The following is a 21146-nucleotide window of genomic DNA, read 5'->3' on the forward strand; positions in this document are numbered from 1 at the left end:
GAGGAATTGCGAGAAGGGGATGGCATTTTTGCAAGAGACGGTGAGAAGAGTAATAGTCCAGATAGCTGTGAGAGTCAGTAGGTTTATAGTAGACATCAGTAGATAAGCTGTCTCCAGAGATGGAGACAGAAAGATCTAGAAAGGGGAGGGAGGTGTCAGAAATGGACCAGGTAAACTTGAGGGCAGGGTGAAAGTTGGAGGCAAAGTTAATGAAGTCAACGAGCTCAGCATGTGTGTAGGAAGCAGCGCCAATGCAGTCGTCGATGTAGTGAAGGAAAAGTGGGGGACAGATACCAGAATAGGTTTGGAACATAGATTGTTCCACAAAGCCGACAAAAAGGCAGGCATAGCTAGGACCCATATGGGTGTCTTTGATGTGTGTTGCTTGAATTTCCAGCATCTGCAGATGTTCTTGTGTTTGCGCTTTGTGGAGGGGGCCCTATTATGGTGCGTATCCGACTGTGCCAGCTTCCGGGATATAGACGCTCTGATTCTCTGGAGTATGGAGAGCTGGCATGGTCTCTTTAAGTAGTCTGGCATGCTCCACTAATTGGCGGCCATATTTTTGCACCAAGATTTGGATATCTAAAGAACCCCTGAACTCTTGTTTGGTGCTCAGCTGGCTCGTGGAGATTAGAGGAGTGGCGGTTGGTGGTGCTGGCTGTGAATGGTGTGGGGATGTTGGGAAGTAGTGTAAATTCAGGGAGGGGAAGGATCTGAAAAGGAACTGCAAACGGAGGGTTCAGGTGAGTGTGGGTTGATGGAAGGAGGTTGGAATGAAGTTGAAGAGCTGGAAAACAGAAAAAATATAATATTGGTATGATTTCAAGTGATGGAGAGGAAGGGCGGGATATTTTGGAAAACAAGGAAAGAAGGCTTCAAGATATTGTTTAAATTTGACCCAGAGCAGCCACCTTCTATCAATCCCATTAAATTAACTACAGTTAAAATTAGCTAAAGGGAATATAGATTGTACTTGTATATTAAGAGAAGCAAATGTGGTAATCATTTGTAAGGATAAGAAGCAGTGTGAGAAGGCACTACGTTTGAAGAGTTTACTTGGCAAAACGATAATGTAGTTGCGCTGATACGCACTGAGTGAAAACACTGAGTGACTCGAGCAGGGTCGGGTTGAACCGTGGGGGTGGTACTGCAACCGGGCGTTCAAGGTCCAGAAGCGCCGGTTTGAGACGGTCAATGGTAAAAGTCTCGCCCCGACCACCGATGTCGAGAACACAGGTTGCTCCATTATGGCGCACCACCTTGTAGAGTCCCTTGTATGGTTGCTGCAGGGGTGGTCTGTGCGCGCCTCGGCGGACGAAAACATACTTGCTCTGTTGTAGGTCCCTGGGCACGAAAGAGGGTGTTGTTCCATGGTGGGACGTCGGGACTGGGGCAAGTGTTCCAAGCTGCTCCCGGAGTTTAGTTAGGACCCCAGTAGGTGTGTCCTCCGGGCCACGTGGTGCTGGCACAAACTCACCGGGAACTGTGAGCGGGGCACCGTAAACCGGTTCGGCCGATGGTGTGGCCAGGTCCTCCTTGGGTGCTGTGCGGATACCAAGCAGCACCCAGGGGAGTTCGTCTGGCCCTCAAGTGCCTGTGAAAATGTTCCACCAGGCCGTTGGACTGTGGGTGGTAAGTAGTCGTTTGGTAGAGCTCGGTTCCGAGGAGTTGTGCCAGCGCAGACCACAAAGACAATGTGAACTGCGCACCCCTGTCTGAAGTGACGTGGGCTGGGAGTCCGAACTGTGCCACCCAGGTGGTAATCAGGGCTCTGGCGCATGTCTCCGTGGCCATGTCAGCGTGTGAGACAGCTTCTGACCACCTCGTGAACCTGTCCACCATGGTGAACAGGTATCTCGCTCCTCTCAAAACCGGCAGTGGGCCGACGATGTCCACGTGGACGTGTTCAAACCTCCTATGTGTCGGCTGGAAGGGTTGCAGTGGGGCTCTCACGTGCCTCTGGATTTTGGAGGTTTGACAGTGCGTGCATGTCCTGGCCCAGTGCCCAACCTCCTTGCATAGGCCGTGCCACACAAACCTGTCTGCGATCAGCCGGATGGCCGTCCGGATGGAAGGGTGGGCTAAACCGTGCAAAGTGTCAAAAACGCAGCACCTCCATGCGGTCAGGACAATGGGCCGAGTTTGCCCGGTGGACACATCGCAAAGGAGCTTCTTACCTTCGGGCCCAGTGGGTATGTCTTTGAGGCGGAGTCCTGAGACTGTGGTACGGTCCACTGGCATCTTGCCATCCAGGCGTTGTGCCTCAGCTAACGTCGCATAATCCACCCCCAGAGACAGAGAGTATACTGATTGGACGGAGGTTTGTGACAGCGTGTCTGCCACCACGTTGTTCTTCCCGGAGATGTGCTTGACCGTGGTGGTAAACTCCGAGATGTACGACAGATGGCATTGTTGGCGGCCAAACCACGGGTCTGACTCTTTGGCAAACGTGAAAGTGAGGGGCTTGTGGCCTGTGAAGACCATGAACTCCCTCCCTTCCAGGAAGTACCTGAAGTGCCGGATGGCAAGGTACAGGGCCAGCAACTCCCTGTCAAAAGCGCTGTACTTAAGTTTCGGGGGTCGTAGGTGCTGGCTGAAGAAGGCGAGCGGCTTCCACTGACCTTCAATGAGCTGCTCGAGCACGCCGCCAGCTGCCACGTCGGAGGCATCCACAGTGAGGGCAGTGGGAATGTGGACCCGGGGGTGGACCAGGAGCGTGGCGTTTGCTAGCGCATTCTTAGCTTGTTCGAAAGCCGTCTTCGCCTCCTCTGTCCAAGTGACCTCTTTGACCTTGCCGGACATCAAGCCAAAAAGGGGCCGCATGATCCGGGCCGCTGAGGGCAGAAAACGGTGGTAAAAGTAAACCATCCCAACAAATTCCTGCAGGCCTTTAACAGTGCTGGGCCTGGCGAATTGGCGGATGGCCTCAACTTTTGTCGGCAGAGGAACAGTTCCACGGCAATCGATCCGGTGTCCCAAGAATTTAATGGCGGATAGGCTGAACTGGCACTTAGCGGGGTTGATAGCCAGGCCATAGTCACTTAGGCGGCGGCAGAGCAGGTGTAGATGTGCTAGATGTTCCTGGCGGGAGCGGCTGACGATAAGTATGTCATCCAGCTAAATGAACAGAAAGTCCAGACCTCGCCCTGCTGCGTCCATCAAGTGCTGGAAAGTCTGCGCCGTGTTTTTGAGCCCAAACAGCATCCTGAGGAACTCGAACAGGCCAAAGGGGGTGATGAGGGCCGTCTTGGGCACATCATCTGGGTGGACTGGGATCTGATGATACCCTCGGACCAGCTCAATCTTCCAAAAGATGCAGGTTGGCCGTAAATCCTGGATGTGCGGTACCGGATAGTGCGAGGACCCAACATCCGTCAACCAGACCCGAAGTTACCGGCACCGCAAACAGAATCGAGCAATCAAACTTGTTGTTGGAATAAGTGACGGAGTCCAGGTGCAGGACCGGTAACCTGGCCTCACCGAGGGGGAGAAAGACTGGTACGTCTTTGCATCGAACAATCGTCGTACCTCCAAATCCACGAGCAGGCAGTGCGTGTGGAGGAAGTCCACACCTAACAATGGCTGTGACACTGCGGCCAGCGTAAATGTCCATGTAAAGCGGCTGGAACCGAACTGCAAGGGGATGGTTCTTGTTCCGTAGGTGCGGATGGTGCTGCTGTTGGCTGCTGTAAGTTCCGGTCCTGTTCTTCTAGTTCGGGTATTGTGGCTCGAGGGAGGTAGGATACTGATTTCTGCCCCCGTGTCCACCAGGAATCTTCGCCCAGAGAGCTTGTCCCAAACGTAGAGGAGGCTATCACGGTGACCAGCTGCCGTAGCCATCAGTGACGGCTGGTCCTGGCGTTTCCCTGGAACGAGCATGGCGGTTGGCAGTGGCGGGCCCCGGAACCCCACCTTTGATGATTAAAAACACCAAGACTCAGAAGTGGTGCCGTCCCTTGGTGTGGGTGTTCTGTGCTCCGCTGCTGGGGTGTGGGAGGGCTGGGCTTTCGGCCATGCCGCAGCACTAATTCCGATGGTGGTTCTGCTAACTTGTTTGGCGCGCCAAAGCACGTCCACGTGAGCAGCCACCCCGCGCGGGTCTCTGAAGTCTTCATCTGCTAGCAGGAGACAGATATCTTCTGGCATTTGCTCCAAGAAGATCTGTTCAAACAGCAGGCAAGGCTTATGGCCGTCTGCCAGTGCTAGTATGTCACTCATCAGGGCTGATGGTGCACGGTTGCCCAGGCCGTCCATATGTAGTAACCGCGCGGCCCGTTCGCGGCAGCAGAGGCCAAATGTGCGGATTAACAGGGCCTTGAGTGCCTTGTACCTGTCCGTTGCCGGGGGCTGACACAGAAAGTCGATAACACGACCCGCTGTCTCCTGGTCGAGGGCGCCCACCACGTAGTAACACCTGGTGGCATCTGAGACAATTTGCCTGACCTGGAACTGGGCCTCTGCTTGCTTGAACCAGAGCAGGGGTTGGGTGGTCCAGAAGGTTGGCAGTTTAAGGGAAACTGCATTCTGCAGAGCCGAGTCGTTCATGCTGGGTCCAAATGCTGTTGGACCGCCGGGATCACCAATGTAGTCGTGCTGATACACAATGAGTGAAAACAACACACTCGAGCAGGGTCGGGTTGAACCGTTTACTGTTTGAATCGGCGCACGCTTAAGTACCCACTCCCAGCAACCCCCGCTCTCGGCGGGGCAGAAGTGACGTTGGCTTCGGGGCCGGGGTCTGCCCCGCACTCAGAGTCCTCTCAGTTGCCGCTGGCTGTGGACTCGCCAGCGACTGCTGGAGCCGGTTCGCTTGCTGCGTGGGTGAGCCGCCACAATGTCTATGTTGCCTAATGAAAATGGAGCTATTCGGAGTGTTATAGTGGGTGTTCTGGTGGAGATAGTGATAGAGGTTAAATCTCATTTATTGGGAGGCAAGGTTAAGGAGGTAACAAGTTCACAAGTAGTCAGAAATGGGGAAAGGATGGAAAGTTCATCTATTTTGATATGTTTTGATGAAGTGAAGCTCCCTGATAGTTAGTTTTGGGTATGTTAGTTACAATATATGAGCTTGAATTCCACCCCCACTTAGATGTTACAAATGTCAGAGGTTTGTGCATGTTGTGGCAGTATGTCATGGGAAACTAAAATGTAGTAAGTGTGGTGGGGGAACATAAGTATGAAGATTGTGAAGGCATAAAGTTTAAATGTTGTAATTATGGTGGAGAACACAGTATAGCTTAGAGGATGTGAAGTGCTTAAGAAGGCAGCTGAAGTTCAACAATTAGGTGAGTCCTAGGTAGAGGCCTTTCAAAAAGTTAAACTGAATGTTGATAAAGTATTACCGTTTAGAGAACAGAATGTTTACAGGTTCAAAGGTCCAATCTAATGAGATGTGTACAATATACATCCTGAAATGCTTTTTCTTCACAAACATCCACAAAAACAGAGAAGTGCCCCAAAGAATGAATAACAGTTAAACATGGGAACCCCAAAGTCCCCCCCCAGCTCCCCCCTGTTGCGCGTAAGCAACAGCGAGCAATGATCCCCCCCTCCCCACTCCCAGCAAAAAAAAGCACACCCACTACCGAGCACAAGTGTGAGCTCGGTGACAGTAAAGACACAGACTTGCAGTTACCCCAAAGACTTTGCATTTCATCTGGCGTTCGACAAACCACAGGTTCTCTCTCTCCCTAATAAGGGAGAGGGAGGTGTCCCTCATTTTCACATAACAACATGTGAAGTCAGAGGTTATGTCAGCATCATACTTCTTTTACTAAAGATACTTTACTAGCTGATAAAATGAAGTTTGTGATGTTTATAACGGATGTGGTGAATTGTACTGCTCAGACATCTAGTTGTACTGAGAAAATTAAAATAATTGTGAAAGCTGCTGAAAAGTTATCTGGGTATAGCTGGTGTTATGTGGGAAGCTGTAAATGAAGCTCCGATGGGTGGGGTATCTGTATTTCAGTCTCCTTGTGAAAGTACATAATGGGATTAAAAATATTGCAGTGGAATGCAAGAAGCCTTATTTCCAATGGTCAAGACTTTAAGAAGTTTATTTCTGATTTATCAAACTCACCTGATGTTATATGTATTCAGGAAACCTGGATGTTACCTTGCAGGATTATATTGTAATTAGGCATGATAGATTTTTTGGTAAAGGGAGTGGTTTTGCAAGTTTTACAAGGAAAGGATAGGACAAAGAGTAGTGGATGTAAGTGGAGTATATGAGGCACTTGTAGTAGAAGTATTTGATTCAACAGGTAGGGGCATAAAGTGGTAAATTTGTACAACCCTTGTGGAAAGCTCTTCATTGATTTGTTGGAAAGTATATGTAGCTCTAGCTCACTACGGGTTGTATGGTGTGGGGATTTTAATGCACATGGTTCACTGTGGGATTGTTTGCAGAATGATGGTAATGGTTTGATTGTAGAAGAATTTTTAGATATTTCACATCTTCTGTGTCTTAATGGGAGGGGTATGAAATTTAATGTTCATAATAGTTCCATAGATTTAACTTCAGTTTTGAACATTCTGGCTGGAGTGAGTGAATGGGATGTCATGGAAGATGAAACATTGGGGAGTGAATTTTCTATATTTAGAAGCTTGGGTTTGGATTTATATAGAAGACAGGAGGTCACTTTTAGGAGGTGGAATTTTGGTATAGCAAATTGGGAGAGGTTTAAGATTTTATATGATGAACATCTATCTGGATTGAATGTTGAGGATGATATGGATTTATACAATGAAAAATTGTCACATTATTCATCAAACTGCAATGGAAGTGACTCCTATTAGAAAGAGTATTAATAGGAGAAAGGCTGTACCATGGAGGATGAAGGAGTGTGCAGAGGCAATTAGGGAGAGAAATAAGGTATTTAGGAAAGTTAAGTATTACTGAGTGACCTTATTAAGTATAAAAGGGCAAAGGCTGTGGTGATGAAAGTAGTGAAGCTTTCAAGAAAGGTTTACTGGAGGTCATAGTTCTATCGTTGTACCAAGAAAGGCTTACTGGAGGTCATAGTTCTATAGTTGTACCAAGAAAGGCTTACTGGAGGTCATAGTTTTATAGTTGACCAGAGGTCAAACTTCTACAACTTCTATAGTTGCACCGTGGAGAGCATTCTGACAGGCTGCATCACTGTCTGGTATGGAAGGGCTACTGCACAGGACTGAAAGAAGCTGCAGAAAGTTGTAAATCTAGTCAGCTCCATCTTGGGTACTAGCCTACAAAGGATATCTTCAGGGAGCAATGTCTCAGAAAGGCAGCGTCCATTATTAAGGACCCCAGCTCCCAGGGCATGCCCTTTTCTCACTGTTAACATCACGTAGGAGATACAGAAGCCTGAAGGCACACACTCAGTGATTCAGGAACAGTTTTTCCCCTCTGCCATCTGACTCCTAAATGGACATTGAATCTTTGGACACTACCTCACTTTTTTTTGAATATACAGTAATTCTGTTTTTGCATATTTTTAAAAATCTATTCAATATATGTATACTGCAATTGATTTACTTGTTTATTACAATTATTTTTTTTGTCTGCTAGATTATGTATTACATTGAACTACTGCTGCTCCATTAACAAACTTCACGTCACATGCCAGTGATAAACCTGATTCTGATATTGTGATAGAACTGGAAGGGATATTAAACTTGGAAATGATTGGGAATGATTAAAAAATAGGGGGTGGGAGAATTCATAGGGCTAATAACATTCCAGTATTGATTAAAGAAGGTAATACGAATATTACTGAAATAGATAAAGTTGAGTTACAGGCTCAGTCATTTGCTGCAATTCATAATCAAGGTAATTTAAGTGAAGAGGCGAAACATTGTAGAAGTAAGGCTGTAGGTGAAGTAAGTGTTGGGACCCAGCTGTAGCAATGATAGTATTAGTGATGTAGAGTTTTCTTTGTGTGAATTTAAGAAAGCTATTAATAGTACAAGTCAGACAGCTCCAGGAAAGGATTATGTATGTTTAAGCATACAATAACATATTGCTGACAACTCTCTTGAGAGAATATTGAATTTTTGAATCATATTTGGAGTTTAGGCCATCTTCTGTCCTCATGGAAATGACAGTAGTGTCTATTCTAAAACCTGGGAAACCCCATCATATTCTATTAGTTGTAGACCAATATCACTAACATCCCATTTGTATAAACTTATGGAACGTATGGTAATAGAGCGGTTGAATTATATTTTGGAAAAGAGGTGTGATACAGTGTTTTATCAGAGCAGATTTCAGATGGGTAGAATGACATTGGATTCAGTTTTGTTTGGAAGATGATATTAGGAAAGCACAGGTAAATAGAGAAGTTGTAATAACAGTACTCTTGATCTAGAAAAAACATATGATATGTTATGGAGAGAGGGTCTTTTGATTAAATTATGGAAATTAGGAGTAAGGGAAAGGCTATATAATTTTTTCCAAATTTTTGATTTGGCAGGTAAGGTATATTCAGGCTTCTGAGATAGAGAATGGAACCCCACGAGGCAGTATTTGTAGCCCTTTATTGTTTAATTATGATTAATTATATTTTCTCCGAGATGGGTACTGGGGTAGGAATATGGGTTTGCTGGATTATGCAATCTGTGACACTGTAGTTTTTTTGGTAACCCCGCTGTGGTTTTGTTTTTCCAATGCCTTGAGCTGATTTTTTTCCAATGCCCTTAATTGATTTTGGGATTTTGGGTTGCATGACTGAATGAAGTCCAAGGATCCTGATAAGCCTGAGCCTCTGTTGGTTCATCAATGCGTTAAGGAAAATTATTGTGATACGTTAAAAATTTTTACTGGTGGATCAAGAAATATTTTAACAGGGAATGTTAGTGTGACTGTTTTTTGTGGCCTAAATTACAGGCAAAAGAGGTGGGAGCATGGCACTGTTGATCAGAGATAGTGTCACAGCTGCAGAAAAGGAGGAAGTCATGGAGGGGTTGTCTACGGAGTCTCTGTGGGTGGAAGTTAGGTACAGGAAGGGGTCAATAGCTCTACTGGATGTTTTTTATAGACCACCCAATAGTAACAGGGACATCGAGCAGCCTGTTAGACAGATTCTGGAAAGTTGTAATAATAACAGGGTCGCCGATTTTAATTTCCCAAATATCGATTGGCCTCTCCCTAGAGCAAGGGGTTTAGATGGGGTGAAGTTTGTTAGGTGTGTTTAGGAAAGTTTCTTGACACAATATGTAGATAAGCCTACAAGAGGAGAGGCTGTACTTGATCTGGTATTGGGAAATGAACCTGGTCAGGTGTCAGATCTCTCAGTGAGAAAGTATTTTGGAGATAGTGATCACAATTCTATCTCCTTTACCATAGCATTGGAGAGGGATAGGAGCAGACAAGTTAAGAAAGCGTTTAATTGGATAAGAGGATAAGATGTGAGAGGATAGGACCAACAAGTGTGACAGTGGAAAAGTGTGTATGGAACCGGAGGAGATAGCAGAGGTTTTTAATGAATACTTTGCTTCAGTATTCACTACGGAAAAGGATCTTGGCGATTGTAGGGATGACTTGCAGTGGACTGAAAAGCTTGAGAATGTAGATATTAAGGTAGAGGATGTGCTGGAGCTTTTGGAAAACATGAAGTTGGATAAGTCACCAGGACCGGATAGGATGTACCTCAGGCTACTGTGAGAAGTGAAGGAGCAGATTGCTGAGCCTCTGGCAAAGATCTTTGCATCATCAATGGGGATGGGAGAGGTTCCGGAGGATTGGAAGGTTGTGGATGTTGTTCCCTTATTCAAGAAAGGGAATAGAGATAGCCCAGGAAATTATAGATCAGTGAGTCTTACTTCAGTGGTTGGTAAGTTGATAGAGAAGATCCTGAGAGGCAGGATTTATGAACATTTGGAGAGGCATAATATGATTAGAAATAGTCAAAGGCAGGTCATGCTGTCAGACCCCATTTTGAGGATGTGACTAAACATATTGATGAAGGTAGAGCAGTAGATATAGTATATATGGATTTCAGCAAGGAATTTGATAAGGTACCCCATGCAAGGCTTACTGAGAAAGTAAGGAGGCATGGGATCAAAGGAGAAATTGCTTTGTGGATCCAGAACTGGCTTGCCTACAGAAGGCAAAGAACGGTTGTAGACCAGTTATATTCTGCATGGAGGTCAGTGACCAGTGGTGTGCCTCAGGGATCTGTTCTGGGACCCCTACTCTTCCTGATTTTTATAAATGACCTGGATGAGGAAGTGGAGGGACGGATTATTAAATGTGCTGATGACACCAAGGTTGGGAGTGTTGTGGATAGTGTGGAGGATCAGAGGGATCATGGGGTCCGAGTCCATAGGACATTCAAAGCTACTGTGCAGGTTGATTCTTAAGAAGGCATATGGTGCATTGGCCTTCATCAATCGTGGGATTGAGTTTAGCAGCCGAGTGTTAACGTTGCAGCTATATAGGACCCTGGTCAGACCCTACTTGGAGTACAGTGCTCAGTTCTGGTTGCCTCACTACAGGAAGGATGTGGAAGCCATGGAAAGGGTGCAGAGGAGATTTACAAGGAAGTTGCCTGGATTGGGGAGCATGCCTTATGAGAATAGGTTGAGTGAACTCGGTCTTTTCTCCTTGGAATGACGGAGGATGAAAGGTGACCTGATAGAGGTGTATAAGATGATGAGAGGCGTTGATCATGTGGATAGTCAGAGGCTTTTTCCCAGGGCTGAAATGGCTAACATGAGAAAGCATAGTTTTAAGGTGCTTGGAAGTAGGTACAGAGGAGACGTCAGGGGTAAGTCTTTTTCTGCAGAGATCAGTGAGTGTGTGGAATGGGCTGCCAGCAACGGTGGTGGAGGCGGATACAATAGGGTCTTTTAAGAGACTCCTGGATAGGTACATGGAGCTTAGAAAAATAGAGGGCTATGGGTAACCCTAGGTAATTTCTAAAGTAAGGACATATTCGGCACAGCTTTGTGGGCCAAAGGGCCTGTATTGTGCTGTAGGTTTTCTATGTTTCTATGTAACAATAAAGAAACGTCTTACTAGCCATTTATCTGTACATACTGCAGAATTGGTTACCATCATTTTGGAGGAGATTTGTCTTTGCAAAGTTATAAATTGTTCAGATTTTTTTGGTTTTGACTAGTCTTAAAACAGATCAGATTTACTGCTGTAGGTTTTCAAACTTTATTTCATATTCAAAGTATTGGATTACATGTCAGCTTCTTGTGGGTCTCTGCACATGGGGTGTTGAGGGGAATGAGCGGGTTGATTTGTTTGGCCAAAAGTTCATCTGTGGATATAGACGCTTAGCAAATCAGAAGCTAAGTGGTTGGCGGGGCTAAGAATAGGGAGATTATGGATGTAAGGGGAGACACCTTTACATAAAACTGCTGGATTGATGGCAGAAGGGATAAAACTAGAAAGGATGGAGTTGTATTGACTAACTTCGAACTGGGCACACTATGGTTAATTATTCCCTGTATCTTGTTGGAAAACATCAGTCTGGGGTGTGTGATTTGTCATCATTATGAAACAGTAGAACACATTCTTTTATAATGTGAAGCTTATAAGGTTGAAAGAAAGCAAATGCAGGCTACACAGTAGCTTTGGGGGGTTGATAGTTTTCAGTTAAACTTTAAGGTGTGGAAATGGCTTTAATTTAATTCACAATATTGTCTTTCATTATTTACAATCTATAGGGCTTTTTTGGGGGGTAATTTAGGGCTTTTTTGATAAAGAATTAGTAGGGGTTTTATTCCACAACTCTCAATACCACACTCCAGTCCAGTTGGTGGCGATAATGCACCTTTATGTTAGACTGCCGACTGCCATTGAAGGTCAAAAGGAGGTTCAGTGCTCGATCATCAGCTCAACCTTGGTTCAGTCTGCGACTGCGTTTGGAATTTCTGTTTCACTTGGATTCCCACCTAGTCTCGTCAGGTTCTCATGTAGCATCTAGTCAAGGACCCTGTTCTCATCTCGGTCTCAAACTAGTCTCAGTTCCAGCACTTGGGTCCCTACTACCCCTGCCTAAGCCTCTGGTCACTCATAGGGGTGGTAGGTTAATTGAGCTCAGTAAATTGCTTGGGTGAATGTTAGAATCTGGAAGAGTTGATGGAAATGTGGGACATACAGGAAGGAGTAATATGAAATGGTACTCAGTAGTTCGTGTAGACTTGGCTGATAGGCCTTGTTTCCAAGCTGTATCTCTGACTCAAATCTTCCACGGCAGCAACAGTCTCGAGTTACACGTGAAGCCACAGCCCTTCTGACTCAGTGAGGGTACTGCCCAGTGACCTGGGCATCTAAGAACTCTGACATCCTGCTTTTGATTTAAAATGATAGTGTGAAATCTTACTTAGAGCAGGTCATGTCTATACTCTTCGTTCATATGGTATTAGTGTCCTGACTTTGTGTCTCTGATCAAGTATTTTCCACTTTTTCAGAAACCCGGGGAGGTTCCCTGTACTAGTAGAGGTGACAGGAGGAGTAAGTGATCTTGGACAGTGCAAGGAGTTTCCCAGTGGCACTCCGGCAGAAAGAATGCTGCTAATTGCATTCCTGCTGCAATGTAGTAGCCTTAGTATAACACATGGTGTTGCTAGGTGGAAGTGAGGGAGAAACGGTTGAATATGAACAAAACTAGGTTTGGACAAATCATGGAAAGTGTGAAATAGCAGCAGGTGCATCTGGCATAAATTGGTGTGAGGCAGAGGGAAGGAAGGGTAGGGGTGGTGTATGATGCCCCGCTTTCCTAGTGTCCATTTTCATCTCTTTAGTCCAATAATCCAGGGGTGTTTAGCATGTCTTGGGCATAAACCTTTCAACTAATTGCAAATCAGGGCACAACACTACCCAGGGTCAACAGCTCATTGTGGTTCCTGGCCCCATACTGGAGAGGGTGACGGCTGGTTCCATGTTGGCTCATGCCTCTGTTTGAACATCCTGTGCCTTGTGCTGACTATATCCCTGTCTTTCCCTTCCACCTGCACTGAGTCAGATTCTTTTAAACATTTCCCATTACTCTGCACTGCATCATGATATTGCTGGTTGTGTCATCCTGCCCTCTGTCATAGATCTGGAATTTAAAGTAACCTGTGCAGAGCAGCTGAAGGAACCTGCTTCTGTGGTGTAATGCTTGGTGACTCTATCAATCCCACATGTTGGTCTACTGCACCCCAGAGCGCTGAATTGCTCCCTTTCAAGGTCCATCTTCTGTTCACCAATGTTCCTTTGTTTTACATCAGTAACATTGCCTCCTCTCCTGACAGCTGTCATACAAGGTGCTAGCAGAATTGAGCACAATGGGAGAAGGCAGAGAGTTAAGACACAGGAGCAGAATTAGAGCACTCGGCCCATAGTCTTTTCTGCCATTCTACCATGGCTGAGTTATTATTTTTCTCAACCCCATTCTCCCGCCTTCCATCCGTAACTATTAACACCTTGGCTAACCAAAAAGCTATCAACCTCTGCTTTAAATATACTGTACTCAGTGATGTGGGCTCAATTGCAGTCCATGGTAATGAATTCCACAGATTCACCACCCGCTGGCTAAAGAAATCCTTTCTCATCTGTCCTAAATGGTTGACTCTCTGTTCTGAGGCTGTGCCCTCTGGTCCTAGACTCATCCACTACAGAAAACATCCTCTCCACATCCACTCTGTCTAGGCCTTTCAATATTTGATAAGTTTCAATAAGAATTCCTCCCACCCCATCCTTATAAACACCAGCGAGTATAGACCCAGCAAGCAGTCTTTGTACATTAATCCTTCCATTCCTGGAAGCATTATCATGACCCTCCACTGGACCTTCTCCAGTGTCAGCACATCTTTTCTTAGATCAGTGCCCAAAACTACTCACAATACTGCAAGTGCAGTCTGACCAATGTCTTAAATTCTAGTCCTCTCAAAATTAATGCTATCATTGCATTTGCCTTTCTTGCCACTGACTCAACCTGCAAGTTAACCTTTAGGGGATCCTGCACAAAGCCTTTCAAGTCCCTTTGGACCTCTGACTTTTGAATTTTCTCTCTGTTTAGAAAATAGTCTACGCCTTTATTCCTTCTACCATACATTTCCCTACACTATATTCTATCTGCCTATTCTGTCTATTCTCCCAATCTGTCCAAGTCCTTCTGCAGACTCCCTGCTTCCTCAGCACTACCTGCCCCTCCACCTATCTTTGTATTGTCTGCAAACTTGGCCACAAAGCCAGCAACTCCATCATCAAAGTGCTTCACATATAATGTGAAAGGAAGCAGTCCCAACACTGACCTCTGTGGAACAGCAGTAGTCACCGGCAGCCAGCCAGAAAAGGTCCCCTTTATTTCAACTCTTTGCATCCTGCTTGTCAGCCTTATGACCATGCTTATATCTTTCCTGTAATATCATGGTCTCTTATCTTGTTAAGCAGCCTCATGTTCGACACCTTGTCAAAGGCCTTCTCAAAGTCCAAATAAAGAACATCCACTGACTCTGCTTTGTCTATCTTGCCTGTTATTTCCTCAAAGAATTCCAACAGATTAGTTGGGGAAGATTTCCTTAAGGAGACCATGCTGACTTTGGCCCAATTTCCTTTATTTTGTCTCTCCTCCCTTCTAGTGGAGTGATATTTGCAATTTTCCAGTCCTTGGAACCATTCCAGAACCTAGTGATATTTGAAGGATCATTACTAATATCTCCACAATCTTTTCAGTTGCATCTTCCAGAGCCCCGAGGTCTAGTCAATCTGTTCCACGTGACATTTCTACCTTCAGAATTTTCAGCTTCCCAAGAACTTCTTCCTTCTGCCTCTTGACACTCTTGAATTACTGACATACTGCTAGTGTCTTCCACAATGAAATCTGACACAAAATACCTATTAAATTTGTCTGCCATTTCTTTGTCTCCCTTTATTGCCACTCCAGAGTCATTTTCAATCAGTCCAATATCCACTCTTGCCTCGTTTACTCTTTACATATCTGAGAATTTTTTTGGTATCCTCTGATATTAGCCAGCTTACCTTCATATTTCATCTCTTCTCTCCTTATGTTTTTAGTTGCCTTCTGTTGGTTTTTAAAAGCTTCCCAATCCTCCAAATTCCCACTATTTTTTGCACTATTATATGCCCTCTCTTTGGCTTTTATGTTGGGTTTGACTTGTCTTGCCAGCCACATTTGTCGTCTTTCCTTTAGAATACTTCTTTGGGATGTTTCTATCCTGTGCCTTCTGAATTGCCCCCAGAAACTCCAGCCATTGCTCTTCTGCCATCACCTCAGCTAGTGTTCCCTTGTAGTCAATTTTGACCAGTTCCCCTCTTGTGCATCTGTAATTCCCACTGTAATACTGATACATCTGTCTATATCTTCTCTGGAATTTATAAAAGATTTATAAAAAGAATTTATAAAAACTTCTTATAAAATTTTTATAAATTCTATAAAAGAACCTGCTTCTGTGGTGTAGTGCTTGATGACTCTATCAATCCCACATTTTGGTCTACTGCACCCCAGAGCATTGAATTGCTCCCTTTCAAGGTCCCCCTTCTGTTCACCAGTGTTCCTTTGTTTTACATCAGTAACATTGCCTCCTCTCCTGACAGGTTCTTTTATAACATTTATAAAAAATTTGATAAAAAATTTACAAATCTATAAAAAATTTATAAAATCTATAAAAGAGAATTTATCATATAATCACTGCCTCCAAGGATTTCTTTACCTTAAGCTCCTTAATCTAATCTGGTTCATTCACAATTACCCATCTAGAATTGCCTTTCCTCTAGTGGGCTCAACCACAAGTTGCACTAAAAAGCCATCTCATGGGTGGTCTACAAATTCCCTCTCTTGAGATCCAGCATCAACTTGATTTTGATAATGAGAGCAATTGATAATTGATAAAGATAGTCCTTAAAGTGAGAGCAATTGTTAAGGGAACATCTCAGTAGATGGGTGTAGTTACCCTCTTTTGTTCAACAGTCTGATGGTTGAGGAGTAGAAACTGTTCTTGAACCTGATGATGAGTCCTGAGGCAGTGGTGAGAAGAGAGCATGACCTATGGGTGGTGAAGGTCTTTGATGGATGCTGCTATGACAGTATTTCATGTAGATGTGTTCAGTTGTTGGGAGGGCTTTACCTGTGATGTACTGGGCCAAATCCACTACATTCTGTAGTATTTTCCACTTGAAGATCAAGGATTTTTCATAGACAATTGCAGATGTTCAAACTGTTTCTAACCATGTGGATAAGTTTATGCGGACAAACTGTGTTAAGACAATTGTGGGAGAAGAGCTTTCTACTTGCCATGGGGAAACAGAGTCTCTGTGTTGTTTGGGACCTCACTGCTTCAATGGAAAACCACCAGCATGCTGAAGAGACCCTCGCAGGAATCTGACCAGTCAGCGGCAAACATGGGGAGCTCACTTTACACCATGTTTCTGGTATATAAACCATCAACATACAAAGCTCATCTTCCAATACACTTCCCATTTTAAGAGAATATTCCATTGAAAGACTGGGGAAAACAAAGAAATTTCTTAATAATTTCTGACCAGGACAAGCTCAAACACGTGTCCATCAGCCTCCAGACCTCCATTACCATTCAGCCTTATGATCCCATATGTCTGCTCTGAACAACATGTGGAGAAGACCAATATGAAATGGTTGCTACCACGGTCAGGATGACCCAATCAACTCCATTCACTACAGACCTGTTAATGTCATCAGAATTTCTTTTTCTTTTCCCCCTCGGGATTTTGAAATCTGCTGACAAAAAAGCAAACCACTTGTGCAACCAACCCTTTTCTCAGCAGTTCTGCCTGAACTACAGCCCAGAGGCTGTCAAAAGCAATTAGCAAAGGAGGATATTATGGTGGACTTCCTGTCACCACCATTCAAACACAGAGACTTCAGCGAGTTGTCATTGCTGGAGGACAATACTGTAACTGGAAGGAAGTCCAGCAGCATTGTACGGATGGAATCAATCCAATGTGTCACCATACAGAGAGCGACAGAGAAATTGAGAGATGTCGCCAGCCACTGACACAAGTACCGGCTGCATGAGGAAAAGTACAAGGAGGACCAGGAAGTCTCGGTGTAGTGACCTGAACTGTCTTCAGCCACCGTGGGTCGAGACCTGCTTTAAGTAGACCAACCAACTCTGCAAAGCTGAAGAAACACAAGCACTTGTACCGTGTAGCTTCAGGTCACCCGTATAGTGATTCCACCACCCCCCACCCTACCACCAGATTTTCACTTTTCCACAGAGTACAAAAGTTACCATTGAGCTAACTCCAGTTCCTACAAATGTTTCAAAAGGAATGGCTCCAACCACGTCAATTTAAGAAGAATTGGCTCCAACTTTGTGGCTCCCAAGCAGTAAAATCTGTGAAGACCCTGTTAGTACAAAAGCCTTCAGAGAGCATTCTATGTAAGTACAAGAAGAAACAGAAATAGCTCCATGCATTCCCAAAGAAACTGTTAAACAGTTTGCTCAGCAGAGAAATTCCATTACAAATCCTTCTGTTCCGAGAATCTCCGAATCACATTACTAAAAATAGCTTCTCACTTTCTTAGACCCAGAAAAACAGATTTTACAATAAAATTATGCTTTTTTAAAAAGTATATAATGTAATACTGGAAATAAAGGTAAATTTTAATACTTCAAAAATTAAATTCTACAAGGAGTTCATAAGTCAAAAGATTTAAAAATTTCAACATCATTGAAACACAGCTTTAGCCTCACTTGAGAAGGCAAAAATGTGCTAATGTTTCAGATGTAGTTTGTTAAATTGATAAATTGGTTTGTTACTGAGCTACACTGAAAAACTTGCTTACAGATCACTTCATTACAACAGTACATTTGAGGTAGTATAAGGTTTTTAAAAAAAGTGCAGAATAAAACGTGACAGTTGCAGAGAAAGTGCACAGTGGGTACAATAAAGTGCAAGGACACAAAGAGGTGGATTGAGGTCAAGAGTCTATCTTGTACTAATGAACCTTTCCATCATCTTGTAACAGTGGGTAGAAGCTGTCCTTGAGTCTGGTGGTATGTACTTACAGGCTTTCAAGCTTTTTTATCTTCTGCCCAATTCTGGGGAGGGAAGAAGAATATCCAGGGTAGATGGGATCTTTGCTCTGGTAAGCCGCAAGCATAATCAACATAGACAGAATCCATGGAGGGAAGGCTGGTTTCCATGACGTGGGAGCTGTGGCCACAACTCTCTGCAGTTTCTTGTGGTCTCAGGAAGAGCAGGTGCCACACCAAGCTGTGATGCATCCAGATAAGATGCTTTCTGCGGTGCATTGGTAAAACTGGTGTGGGGTCAAAGGGAATATACCAATTTTCTTTAGACTACACACACGTACAAATAGTGGAGGAACTCAGCAGGTCAGGCAGCAGTTAGTTGAGAAAAATAAACAGTTGTCATTTTGACCCTATATCAAGAACATAGAACATAGAATAGTACAGCACAGTACAGGCCCTTCGGCCCACAATGTTGTGCCGACCCTTAAACCCTGCCTCCCATATAACCCCCCGCCTTAAATTCCTCCATATACCTGTCTAGTAATCTCTTAAATTCCACTAGTGTATCTGCCTCCACCACTGTCTCAGGCAGTGCATTCCACGCACCAACGACTCTCTGAGTAAAATACCTTCCTCTAATATCCCCCTTGAACTTCCCACCCCTTACCTTAAAGCCATGTCCTCTTGTATTGAGCAGTGGTGCCCTGGGGAAGAGGTGCTGGCTGTCCACTCTTTCTATTCCTCTTAATATCTTGCATACCTCTATCATGTCTCCTCTCATCCTCCTTCTCTCCAAAGAGTAAAGCCCTAGCTCCCTTAATCTCTGATCATAATCCATACTTTCTAAACCAGGCGGCATCCTGGTAAATCTCCTCTGTACCCTTTCCAATGCTTCCACATCCTTCTCATAGTGAGGCAACCAGAACTGGACACAGTACTCCAAGTGTGGCCTCATCAGAGTTGTATAGACCTGCATCATTACCTTGTGACTCTTAAACTCTGTCCCTCAACTTATGAAAGCTAACACCCCATAAGCTTTCTTAACTACCCTATCTACCTGAGAAGCAACTTTCAGGGATCTGTGGACATGTACCCCCAGATCCCTCTGCTCCTCCACACCACCAAGTATCCTGCCATTTACTTTATACTCTGAAATTGGAGTTTGTCCTTCCAAAGTGTACCACCTCACACTTCTCCGGGTTGAATTCCATCTGCCACTTCTCAGCCCACTTCTGCATCCTATCAATATCTCTCTGCAATCTTCAACAATCCTCTACACTATCCACAACACCACCAACCTTTGTGTCATCTGCAAATTTGCCAACCACCCGTTCAACCATCACATCCAGGTCGTTAATAAAAATCACAAAAAGTAGAGGTCCCAGAACCGATCCTTGTGGGACACCACTAGTCATAACCCCCCAATCCGAATGTACTCCCTCCACCACGACCCTCTGCCTTATGCAGGCAAGCCAATTCTGAATCCACCTGGCCAAACTTACCTGAATCCCATGCTTTCTGACTTTCTGAATAAACCTACCGTGTGTAACCTTGTCAAATGCCTTACTAAAATCCATGTAGATCACATCCACTGCACTACCCTCATCTATATGCCAGGTCACCTCCTCAAAGAACTCTATCAGGCTTGTTAGACACGATCTGCCCTTCACAAAGCCATGCTGACTGTCCCTGATCAGACCATGATTCTCTAAGTGCCCATAGATTCTATCTCTAAGAAACTTATCCAACAACTTTCCCACCACAGATGTAAGGCTCACTGGTCTATAATTACCTGGACTATCCGTACTACCTTTTTTGGACAAGGGGACAACATTCGCCTCCCTCCAATCCGGTACCATTCCCGTGGACAACGAGGACGTAAAGATCCTAGCTAGAGGCTCAGAAATCTCTTCCTTCGCCTCGTGGAGCAGCCTGGGGAATATTCCGTCAGGCCCCGGGGACTTATCCATCCTAATGTATTTTAACAACTCCAACACCTCCTCTCCCTTAATATCAACATGCTCCAGAACATCAACCTCAGTCATATTGTCCTCACTGTCATCAAGTTCCCTCTCATTAGTGAATACCGAAGAGAAGTATTCATTGAGGACCTCGCTCACTTCCACAGCCTCCAGGCACATCTTCCCACCTTTATCTCTAATCGGTCCTACCTTCACTCCTGTCATCCTTTTGTTCTTCACATAATTGAAGAATGCTTTGGGGTTTTCCTTTACCCTACTCGCCAAGGCCTTTTCATGCCCCCTTCTTGCTCTTCTCAGCCCCTTCTTAAGCTCCTTTCTTGCTTCCCTATATTCCTCAATAGACCCATCTGATCCTTGCTTCATGAACCTCACGTATGCTGCCTTCTTCTACCTGACTAGATTTTCCACCTCACTTGTCACCCATGGTTCCTTCACCCTACCATTCTTTATCTTCCTCACCGGGACAAATTTATCCCTAACATAGAAACATAGAAAATAGGTGCAGGAGTGGGCCATTCAGCCCTTCGAGCCTGCACCGCCATTCAGTATGATCATGGCTGATCATCCAACTCAGAACCCTGTACCAGCCTTCCCTCCATACCCTGTGATCCCTTTAGCCACAAGGGCCATATCTAACTCCCTCTTAAATATAGCCAATGAACTGGCCTCAACTGTTTCCTGTGGCAGAGAATTCCACAGATTCACCACTCTCTGTGTGAAGAAGTTTTTCCTAATCTCGGTCCTAAAAGGCTTCCCCTTTATCCTCAAACTGTGACCCCTCGTTCTGGACTTCCCCAACATCGGGAACAATCTTCCTGCATCTAGCCTGTCCAATCCCTTTAGGATTTTATACGTTTCAATCAGATCCCCCCTCAATCTTCTAAATTCCAACGAGTATAAGCCTAGTTCATCCAGTCTTTCATCATATGAAAGTCCTGCCATCCCCAGGAATCAACCTGGTGAACCTTCTTTGTACTCCCTCTATAGCAAGAATGTCTTTCCTCAGATTTGGGGACCAAAACTGCACACAATACTCTAGGTGTGGTCTCACCAAGGCCTTGTACAACTGCAGTAGTACCTCCCTGCTCCTGTACTCAAATCCTCTTGCTATAAATGTCAGCATACCATTCGCCTTTTTCACCGCCTGCTGTACCTGCATGCCCACTTTCAATGAGTGGTGTATAATGACACCCAGGTCTCGTT

Source organism: Mobula birostris, chromosome 19 (assembly GCF_030028105.1).
Source record: "Mobula birostris isolate sMobBir1 chromosome 19, sMobBir1.hap1, whole genome shotgun sequence".
NCBI classification, from domain to species: Eukaryota; Metazoa; Chordata; class Chondrichthyes; order Myliobatiformes; family Myliobatidae; genus Mobula; species Mobula birostris.